This window comes from Pelobates fuscus, chromosome 10, assembly GCF_036172605.1.
Source record: "Pelobates fuscus isolate aPelFus1 chromosome 10, aPelFus1.pri, whole genome shotgun sequence".
Taxonomy (NCBI): Eukaryota; Metazoa; Chordata; class Amphibia; order Anura; family Pelobatidae; genus Pelobates; species Pelobates fuscus.
The window spans coordinates 128538705-128548938 of NC_086326.1; the positions used below are offsets into that span (position 1 = coordinate 128538705).

Consider the following 10234-nt stretch of genomic DNA (forward strand, 5'->3'; position numbering starts at 1 on the left):
CCCTGTTAGGCATCGTCAGTGATGTATAGCTGATATCCCTCGAGGTACTGTTTTGACATTGTTTAGTCGCGTTGAGGGGCGATCACAGAAACCCGGTCCATTTTAACAGCTCAATATATTGCACAGCCTCTGCAAATGAAGGAATTCTAGGGTGAGTTTTAGAATTGTGCACAAAACCTGTTCAGCTCTGCTGAGCCACTCAAGTGCCTGTTAATTGCTCTACTCACTCGTACCAGAAAAATAACCTATTCTGTTCACCCAGTGTTTAACAGGCATTTGATTAATTAATTGGAGCTGAACAAGATTTGTGCACAAGTCTCGTGTGTTCCAATGCTTAGACACCTACTGGCATATACACACACGATCATCTGTTCGTCCACCCATTGTAAAGCGCTGCGGAATTTGATGGCGCTATATAAATATCATAATAATAAAAATAATAATAATAAAGGGAGAATTGACATGAATTTGAAGTGAATTTGAACAGAATTTCACATTTAAGGCCAACATAGCCTAATTTGAAGCACAGGTAAGTTGTAGATTTTTTCCAGTTAGATTATTTTAGCCTTATATTTGAAATTTACTTTAATTTCATTTTTAATTCCTGGTACAGAGTCAAAAAGTGAGTATTCAACGTAGATTTTAAATTTGAGAACAAAATAGCTAAACCTACAAAAAAAATCTCTAGGTCTGTTATGATTCCAGTTTAGCTACTTTTACCTTAAATTTGATATTTTTTTATAAATCGCTATGAATTCTCACTTTACTGATTAACCCTAACAAAGAAGGAGGCAATGAAGATATTGGCCAAAAACATGTCCGGGAGTTAATGGTTACTATTTTTATTGTGTTTAGACGAGTTAGTGAAATTATATATTAGCACAGGCAAAGGCAACCTTTGGCACTCCAGATGGTTTGGACTACGACTCCCATGATGCTTTGTCAGCATTATGGGTGTAAGAGCATTATGGGGGATGTCCACAACATCTGGAGTGCCGACGGTTGCCTATCCCTGTACTAGCATTTGGGGAGACATTTTTATAATATTTCTTATAAGTGCATCCATTAAGGCAGTTTACACTCTGCTACCCATTAAACCATTTCAGCAAACTGAAGTGGTGTATAGATTCGGAGTGTGCCTTTACTGCCTGGAAACTAGAAGTAACTGAAGTTTTATGTACTCACTTGTACCAGAAAAATAACCTACTTTGTTTCTAAAATGAAATATGGGAGTACTCTCCCATAGCAGCAGAGCAAAACAAGATTGGTCCTAAATAATTGGAAAAAGAAAGAAAGGGCAGAGTGGGAGGTTATGTCCTGTACATTATATTTGGGTATTGCACCCAGAGAAAATATAATATAAACTGTACATTCACATACATTTTAAATGATAAAAAATGAGGTACAATTGCACTTCTCTGCTTTTATGTACAGGTATTATTATTATTATTATTGCCATTTATATAGCGCCAACAGATTCCGTAGCTTATATACATTGACATAAAAAAGGGCTAACAGGATTATTCACCAGAGACAAAATGTTGCCGTAAATATCAAAATATGGTGAAATAAGACCGATTTTCAACTGCAATGGAAAGACTCACATTTACTAAAGCCAAATACAGTTGGATTTCGTTCGGCCCAAGCTGTTGCCCACATGCATTCGGTGTCCAGAGTCAAATTGGTGCTTTTGCACCTTAACCTTTAATTTGTACTCACAAGGCACTGGTTTTACTAAAATTCTGAACCAAATACATCTGGCCAGGGCCGTCTTTAAATTTGATTGGACCCTGGGCAAGAATTTACTTGGGCCCCCTGACTACATATAGATACACACAAATACACTACTTGACACACATGCAGATACACACTGACCGCATATAGATACACACAAGAACATACAGATACACACAGACACACACACACACAAACACTGACACACATGCAGATACAAAGGTACACACACTGACTACATATAGATACACTGACACACACACTGACACACATACAGACACACAAATACACACAAATACACTACCTGACACACATGCAGATACACACTGACCGCATATAGATACACACAAGAACATACAGATAAACACAGACACACACACACAAACAGATACAAAGACATACATGCAGATACAAAGGTACACACACTGACTACATATAGATACACTGACACACATACAGACACACAGATACACAACCTGACACATGCAGATATACAGATACAAACACTGACACATACAGATATACAGATACAGAGACACATTCTGACAGACGTACTGACACAGACAGCCATACTGAAACACACATACACACATACATACTGAATCACACAGACACTGACAGTTTTTTGGGGTGGATAATCAATTCTGAAAATATTGCCTATTTCAAAATCTAAACATAATGCGTTCTACCATTAATTCTGACAAAGTTACGCATCAGAATTAAAAATCATCAAAACTTATAACTGTGTTTAATGTTTATCATTGTCCAAATGAGTTCTTTGGTGGCTTTTTGATAACATCACAGGTTAATGGTTATCAGCAACGAATCAGATAATCTATCATCACGTACTGCAAAACTTTTAAATTAGTTCATTTTCAGATATAAGTTAATTTGTTGAAAAGAGTATCAGTGAGTTATCAACTGATTTTTGACAGTTGAATTTTAGAGAGAAATATGTCAATAAATCTTTTCCAAAATTATTGAGATTAAGCTTGTTTGCGTAACGCAAAATATAGGATCTGTAAGATCTTTCTTTAATTTTTGTGAAACTACAAATGCAAAAAGTGTTAAAAAAACAAACAAACACTTGGACGTGTGCGATTGTGATTTTGTTGACTATGTTAATAATTCATCAGCAACCATAAACATGCAATTGAGTCTGATGCCTCTGTAATATTTGTTATATATTTGGCAATACTGTGATTGGCACCTGTCATAAGCAAGAGAACATGAACGCATTACAAACACACACAGACATACTGACACACTGACAGACATTCTGGCACACATACACACAGACAGACAGATATACTGAAACACACATACACACAGACACTGACAGACTCACACACACACAGACATACTGGCACACTAACAGACATACACACATACATATGTACTGACACACTCAGACACTCATGCAAAATTTGCTAACCACCCTCCAGTTTCTTACCTTTTCCTGGAGGGTGGCTTCCCTGGGGTCCAGTGGGCTGGCTGGGGTGGCTGGGAGTTGAGATCTCGCTCTCTCCCGGCCTGGCCCCCTCCGGAACAGCTGATCCTCCTTCCTCCGCGCGGCTCCTTTTTCTGTGGGAGGAAGTGACGTGCGGCTGTCACTTCCTCCCAGCCGGCTGCCAAAAAGCAAGGGGCCGGTCGCGCTGTTAAAGCGCCACAGCGCCCGACCGGGCCCCTGCTGACACAGGCCCACCGGGTGGCCCTAAGTGCATGGGCCACCCGGTGGGCCCCCATAGTTTGCGGGCAGAGGGCAAACGGAGCAGCTGTCTTGGGCCCCCCAGCAGGGACAGGGCCCGGGGCAGCTGCCCCGTTTGCCCCGCGTTAAAGACGGCCCTGCATCTGGCAGGATGCACATTCACAAATTATCGTTCACCTGCTTATTTGCAAGTGAATGATCATTTTTAGTACTATTTGTCTGCTGGCAGCTCTAGCAGGTAGCAGGCAAACAGTTAAAAACCCTTGGCAGTGCGAGGATTAATTATGTGGTTGCTGACCAGTACTTGGATGGGCTGAAGAAAGGAAGAGTTAGAATAATTAAGACTTTTGATGGTAAGTATAATTTTATCAATTCACAGGTAAAAGTTTAATTGTCCCCTCACTGTTATTAGAGTGAGGGACGGTAGGTAGAGTTTTTTAATTTTATAAGGGGTATTTAGGAGATTGAGCTACCAAGCCAATCAGTAGGGAATTTGGTATACTTGCCACTATTTGGAGTTGTTAAACAATAGCAGGCCCACATTGTGTAATTATTTATACTCTCCACCTACTGCCTAGGGGGGCTTTATGGGACACTAGGTCTTCTCTCTCTGAATTTTATGATTAGGGTCTCCACCGGCCAAATGGGCCGGAAAAAGAGGGAGGAAAATATGTCCCCTTAATATTATTACCCATAGGTGGTGGCTTGGGGAAAACACTAGGTCCAATGGGTGGGGATTGGGGGGGGGAACTAGAGTTCCACCACTTAGAATAGCCCCCACCTACTGACCATGTTATTATGGTAAGTGATCTTCCCCCCAAATGATTTATTTTACTGTTCTCCAACCAATGCATGCTGGTGGGGGCACTAATGGGACTGATGTCCCCTAGTTATTTCAGAGTACCCATATCTATTTTCCCAGTTGGTAGTTTTAAATATTCAGCTGATATGACCCCACCTGCCGAATGGCTGGTTGCACTGCCAGTGTGCAAGTAGTTTGTATTATTTAAATCTGGGCCTAAACTTGGAGACTAAGGTCAGGATTTCAGCAGTTCAGCAGTATTTACTCTGGCTAAAATACAAACCTAAGTGCCCTTATAGACCTAGAAAGAAGATACTATTAATCAAGGCAGCTGAGCAATCGTGATCATCCATTGTAATTCTGTGTCTGTCCCCAGAGAGAGGGAGACCCTCATGGTCTGAAAGGATTCTGGACAGGTCTCTCAGCATGCAACACTGCTGACAATGATGGGTGCTGGGCTTGTATATATGGGTGCACCTAAACAGGCAGAAATATTGGTAGAATAAATGCATATCAAAAGTGATGAAGAGGCCTTGATTTCAAATGCTTTGCATCTCAAAGAGCTTTGTTCCTCAAGGGGCTAAAGGGACACTATAGTCACCAGAACAACTACAGCTCAATGTAGTTGTTCTGGTGAGTATTGTCAGACCCTGCAGGCATTTTTTAATGCAAACACTGCTTCCTGGTGCAGCACTGCCATTCAGTGTCTCAACCCTCTGCACGGAGACGATGAACTTTCCTCGGGGGCGGGGTCAGAGCAGGCGGACCAGTGCAGCACTGAAAAAAAGTTTTAAGCCTTTCTAGGGGAGCTAAGTGGGGGGGGGGGGGAGGGAGGAGGGGCAAACAATCTAAATGTTGGTTTTAACACTATAGGGTCAGGAATACATGTTTGTATTCCTGACCCTATAGTGTTCCTTTATTTCTGTTCTTCCAGTTTAATTAAAACTGCAGATAATATTGTGCTTTCTGGTCACAGGGCAACAGCAGATTCTCCTGTTCAGTGGAATAAAGATGTAGATTGGCCTGTGAATCTCTGCTGACTTTACATGCCCTTTCTTAACAGTCAGTAACTGTCACAGAGGGTTTGTTAACTAAACTGCTCAAAAAAATATAGGCAACACTTAAACAACACAATGTAACTCCAAGTCAATCACACTTATGTGAAATCAAACTGTCCACTTAGGAAGCAACACAGAGTGACAATCAATTTCACAGGCTGTTGTGCAAATGGGATAGACAACAGGTGGAAATTATAGGCAATTAGCAAGTGGCTCAGGTAGTGCAGCTCATCCAGGATGGCACATCAATGCGAGCTGTGGCAAGAAGCTTTGCTGTGTCTGTCATCGTAGTGTTATGGAGGCGCTACCAGTAGACAGGCCAGTACATCAGGAGACGTGGAGGAGGCCGTAGGAGGGCAACAACCCAGCAGCAGGACCGCTACCTCTGCCTTTGTGCATGGAGGAACTGGAGGAGCACTGCCAGAGCCCTGCAAAATGATCTCCAGCAGGCCACAAATGTGCATGTGTCTGCTCAAACGGTCAGAAACAGACTCCATGAGGGTGGTATGAGGGCCCGACGTCCACAGGTGAGGGTTGTGCTTACAGCCCAACACCATGCAGGACGTTTGACATTTTCCAGAGAACACCAAGATTGGCAAATTCAACACTGGCGCCCTGTGCTCTCCACAGATGAAAGCAGGTTCACACTGAGCATGTGTGACAGACGTGACAGAGTCTAGAGACGCCGTGGAGAACGTTCTGCTGCCTGCAACATCCTCCAGCATGACCGGTTTGGCAGTGGGTCAGTAATGGTGTGGGGTGGCATTTCTTTGGGGGGCCGCACAGCCCTGCATGTGCTCGCCAGATGTAGCCTGACTGCCATTAGGTACCGAGATGAGATCCTCAGACCCCTTTTGAGACCATATGCTGGTGCTGTTGGCCCTGGGTTCCTCCTAATGCAAGACAATGCTAGACCTCATGTGGCTGGAGTGTGTCAGCAGTTCCTGCAAGACGAAGGCATTGATGCTATGGACTGGCCCGCCCGTTCCCCAGACCTGAATCCAATTGAGCACATCTGGGACATCATGTCTTGCTCCATCCACCAATGTCACGTTGCACCACAGACTGTCCAGGAGTTGGCAGATGCTTTAGTCCAGGTCTGGGAGGAGATCCCTCAGGAGACCATCCGCCACCTCATCAGGAGCATGCACAGGCATTGTAAAAGATTATACAGGCATGTGGAGGCCACACACACTACTGAGCCTCATTTTGACTTGTTTTAAGGACATTACATCAAAGTTGGATCAGCCTGTAGTGTGTTTTTCAACTTTTTTTTTATTTTTGTGTGATTTTGTTGTCAGCACATTCAACTATGTAAAGAACAAAGTATTTCAGAAGAATATTTAATTAATTCAGATCTAGGATGTGTTATTTTTGTGTTCCCTTTTTTTTTGAGCAGTGTATAATACATTTCTAAGATGGCTGCCTCCACCCTGAAACACTGGCAGCTAAATGTACTGAAGCCTGGTGAGATAAATATAAATAAAGAACAAAATGAATCTGTTTGCATTATTTTTAAACGTGTATAATAAATTACATTGTCAGGTAACAGTGCCACATTTACTCCAATCAAAAAAGATAAAATATGTAGACTTCTATTTATAACCAAATATAGAAAACGAAAAAATTCCCCTTAGCCCTAGATCGACAAGGTTCAATCTGTGGTTAGGGAAATGGGTCAGAGTGGGTGGTACCAGCTCCACCTAATGGGCATGAACCCTTAATTGTAGATATAATGAAAGCGCACTGTATGCTGTGGTAGTGCCCCTTAAGAAAGAGGGAGACTACCCAGCAAGCTGGTAAAATGACAGATGATTATTGGTATGAGCCTAATCTATCTTTAGATTAGGAGTCCAGTGGATAGGGGTAAGCTAGGGGAATAAAAATATATATAGGAGAAAGCAGCAATAGATGGTGCTGGAAGTAATGGATACAGTGTAAGAGAAAGTATCTCTTCATCAACAGTGTTACAATGAAACTTTATTGACTGCTTATAGGGAGAGATACACTTGCCACTGTGTGTCCATACATACTTCTGTAACCTATAAATGAATGGAAAGTCTGTCCCTGGTATGCAAAATGAATACTTTGTTCAGAGTGCTATTACCAGGGAAGTAAACGACAATCAACCCCTAGGCCGTGTGGTCTCTTAAAAATATAGGTCGTATCTAAAGATAGATTAGGCTCATACCAATAATCATCTGTCATTTTACCAGCTTGCTGGGTAGTCTCCCTCTTTCTTAAGGGGCACTACCACAGCATACAGTGCGCTTTCATGACTTCTATTTATACTTTTTTTTTTTTTACCATATAATAAGGTGATTGTACATGGTATTCATTTGACCTCCCACAAGTGGTTGTTGCTGCTTTATCCATGCAAACAAGCTTCAAAGTTCCTAAATGTTGCTAAAGCAGGCAGTTAAACTATCCCTGCCAAATACTTTAATCAGATGGCATATTGTTAGAAATAATTGGTTGTAATTTCATAGGTTCATTTTTCATTCCCTTTAAAATTGTCATAGCAGAGTCACTGATAGGAAACCCAATACCAAGTCAACACCAAGTATAATATTGCTCGTCCTGTGTGTGTAATATGTTTTAAATGAAAACTGTAGGCATTGTAACTGCTTCACCTCATTGAAGTGGTTATTGTGACTGGAGTCCTGAGGCACCGTTCTTACATGCAATGTCAAACCGCTTTTAATGTTTTAATGCTAAATGAGGGTCCTCATAGCCCATCCGATCTGTGCTAATTTGGCTAATGAGGAAGATGAGATTGGCTGAGTATCAACTGATCGCTTTCAGCCTCTCAGCTGCAATTGCGTATACTAATTGGTTTTACTAGGAAGTGTGTAATCGCTGCCTTAGCCATATCTCCAGTGAGGTCTGGGGGTGGCCAGGGACCCTCATTCAGTGTGAAACTGTCAGGTCCCCTGCCCCTGCACTGCTCGCGGCGACCTTGCTTACCCAGTCACCGCGAGCAGCGCCATCTGGTCCCTGTCTGGGGCGTGCAGCTGTCCCCACCACCACGTTCCAGACTGGCAGTGTGTCTGGTGCAGCACGCTCCAGAGCAGCTTCCTTATACATGTGCCGGACCCAGTCATGTGACTCGGCACAAAGTGATGACCTCAGAGACCACAAGGGAAGGAAGAAACTCCTCCCACGTGTTGTGGTTGACACTAATTGGAGATTAGCCAATCAGACACACCCTGTGTGTATATAAGCTGACCTCCTCCCCCCCTTGCCTCAGTGCCCTGTTGTGGTCTGTGTTTAGCCCAATAGCACATTATACTCTGTCTGCTTATTTGGTTACTGAACTTTGGCTTGTTTTACATTTACTCTGTCTCTGTTTCCCTTTGACCTTGGCTTGTACTTTGACTATCCCTTTTTGCATAGCCCGGCCATTCTAAGGACCGGTATTCCAATTCTATGTGTAGTGTCCCGTCTGCAGGCTTAGGTTCCCCTGGTGATCATGACAGAAACTTCTTGAAATGTTTTAACAGTGCCGGGGGACTCCAGGAACTATATCTGATTCAATAAGATGAAATGGTTAAAGTGCCTAGAATGTCCCTTTAAGTTACGTTTTATTTTTTACCTATTTTACAGAGGGACCGAAGAAAATAGCAATGCATTTTTCTTGTCTAAGCTCAGATTCTTTTAGAAAACCGAAGTGAAACCATTTATTTATTGTTCAATGTACCTAAAAAATATCAAATTAATGCTCATTATAATTAACAATGCAATTGGTTTAAGTCAACCAGTTTATGTATATTTTTTTTTATTATTATTATTATTATTATAAATATATATTTTTTTTCTAATGGTTTATGGCATTACGAGTTATAATTTCCCTTTATTATAACTTCTTTAAAAGTGGAACAAAAGTTTGCGAGCAAGCTGATTACCCTCGGAGTGGTGCAGGTCAAGCAATTATGAAAGAAAATGTCATTTTGTTTGTGTGACTCCTGTTTTATGACAGAGATGAAGTTATGAACCTCGTGTTTCTGGCATAGAATTAATTCTATTCTTTTTTTGAAGTGCCCTCGGGCGAGTGCAGGAGAAATGGCACATAACTCTAACAGAATAATTACCTTAGTGCATAACCAGTTACCCGATAAACAAAACTCTGTTTCTTGTAATGGAATTTGTTTGGGTTTTTTTTTTGCCCTCTGAAAATAGCATGTGGGTTGTATGATTACACTAATTTATTTAAATGACATTTCACTTATGCCCAATCAATAACTATCACAGCGAATACTATTGGTACAATTCCCAGGCAGATTTCTTATATTTATGAGAAAAAAAACCCACAAAAAAACACTTACTACTTAACTGTTTTGATGCATGTTAAGCAGGAATCGGAGCTTCTACAGAAGAAAAGAGGTTAAGATGCTGAACGTCAACACTTAATGAATAACCTAATGAAGTCATACATTATGTTGATTAAAGTGAACCTGTCACCGTCCCATGGTGCCTCAGGTGCATGGTGACACGCTCAGGCATCTAGTGGAGGAATGCAATACATGAACCATGCTGAGAGTTAACTAATTTACATATTTTTCGTACAATAAAATAATATAAATTATGAAATATTTTCAAATACATTTAACGCAGCCTATGCACGGCCAAATTTAACCTCCTCACTGCCCGAAAGCCAGTTTCCCCAATGCACTCGCCTCTATATATTGCACATGCATATATGTAAAAGTTTGGGGTATACATTTGAATGCGTAAATGCGAGGTTTGTTGAGATGAGGTTGCGTGCAGAGGTGGCTCTCTAATTAGGTGGTTTAGGCGGTTGCCTAATGCCTTGTGGCCACCTTTGCCTTGGGGCAGACTGTGTCAGGTCCTCGGTCAGTGAATGAGGACCCGACACCAGGAGGTTGCCTGGTGGCTTGCTCAGAATGCCGCCGGGTGCAAGGCCCCTCCATG

The 10234-nt window shown here is 41.8% G+C and overlaps 1 protein-coding gene across 1 annotated transcript in view; it reads right to left on the reverse strand.

Moving 5' to 3' along the window:
- OGDHL (oxoglutarate dehydrogenase L) overlaps window positions 1–9667 on the reverse strand; it is a 178971-nt gene extending 169304 nt beyond the window's left edge. Inside the window, exon 1 of the mRNA XM_063435251.1 lies at window positions 9628–9667. The gene's annotated coding sequence lies outside the window, so the exon portion shown is untranslated. The remainder of the gene's footprint in view (window positions 1–9627) is intronic.
- Between the last annotated feature and the right edge of the window lie 567 nt (window positions 9668–10234).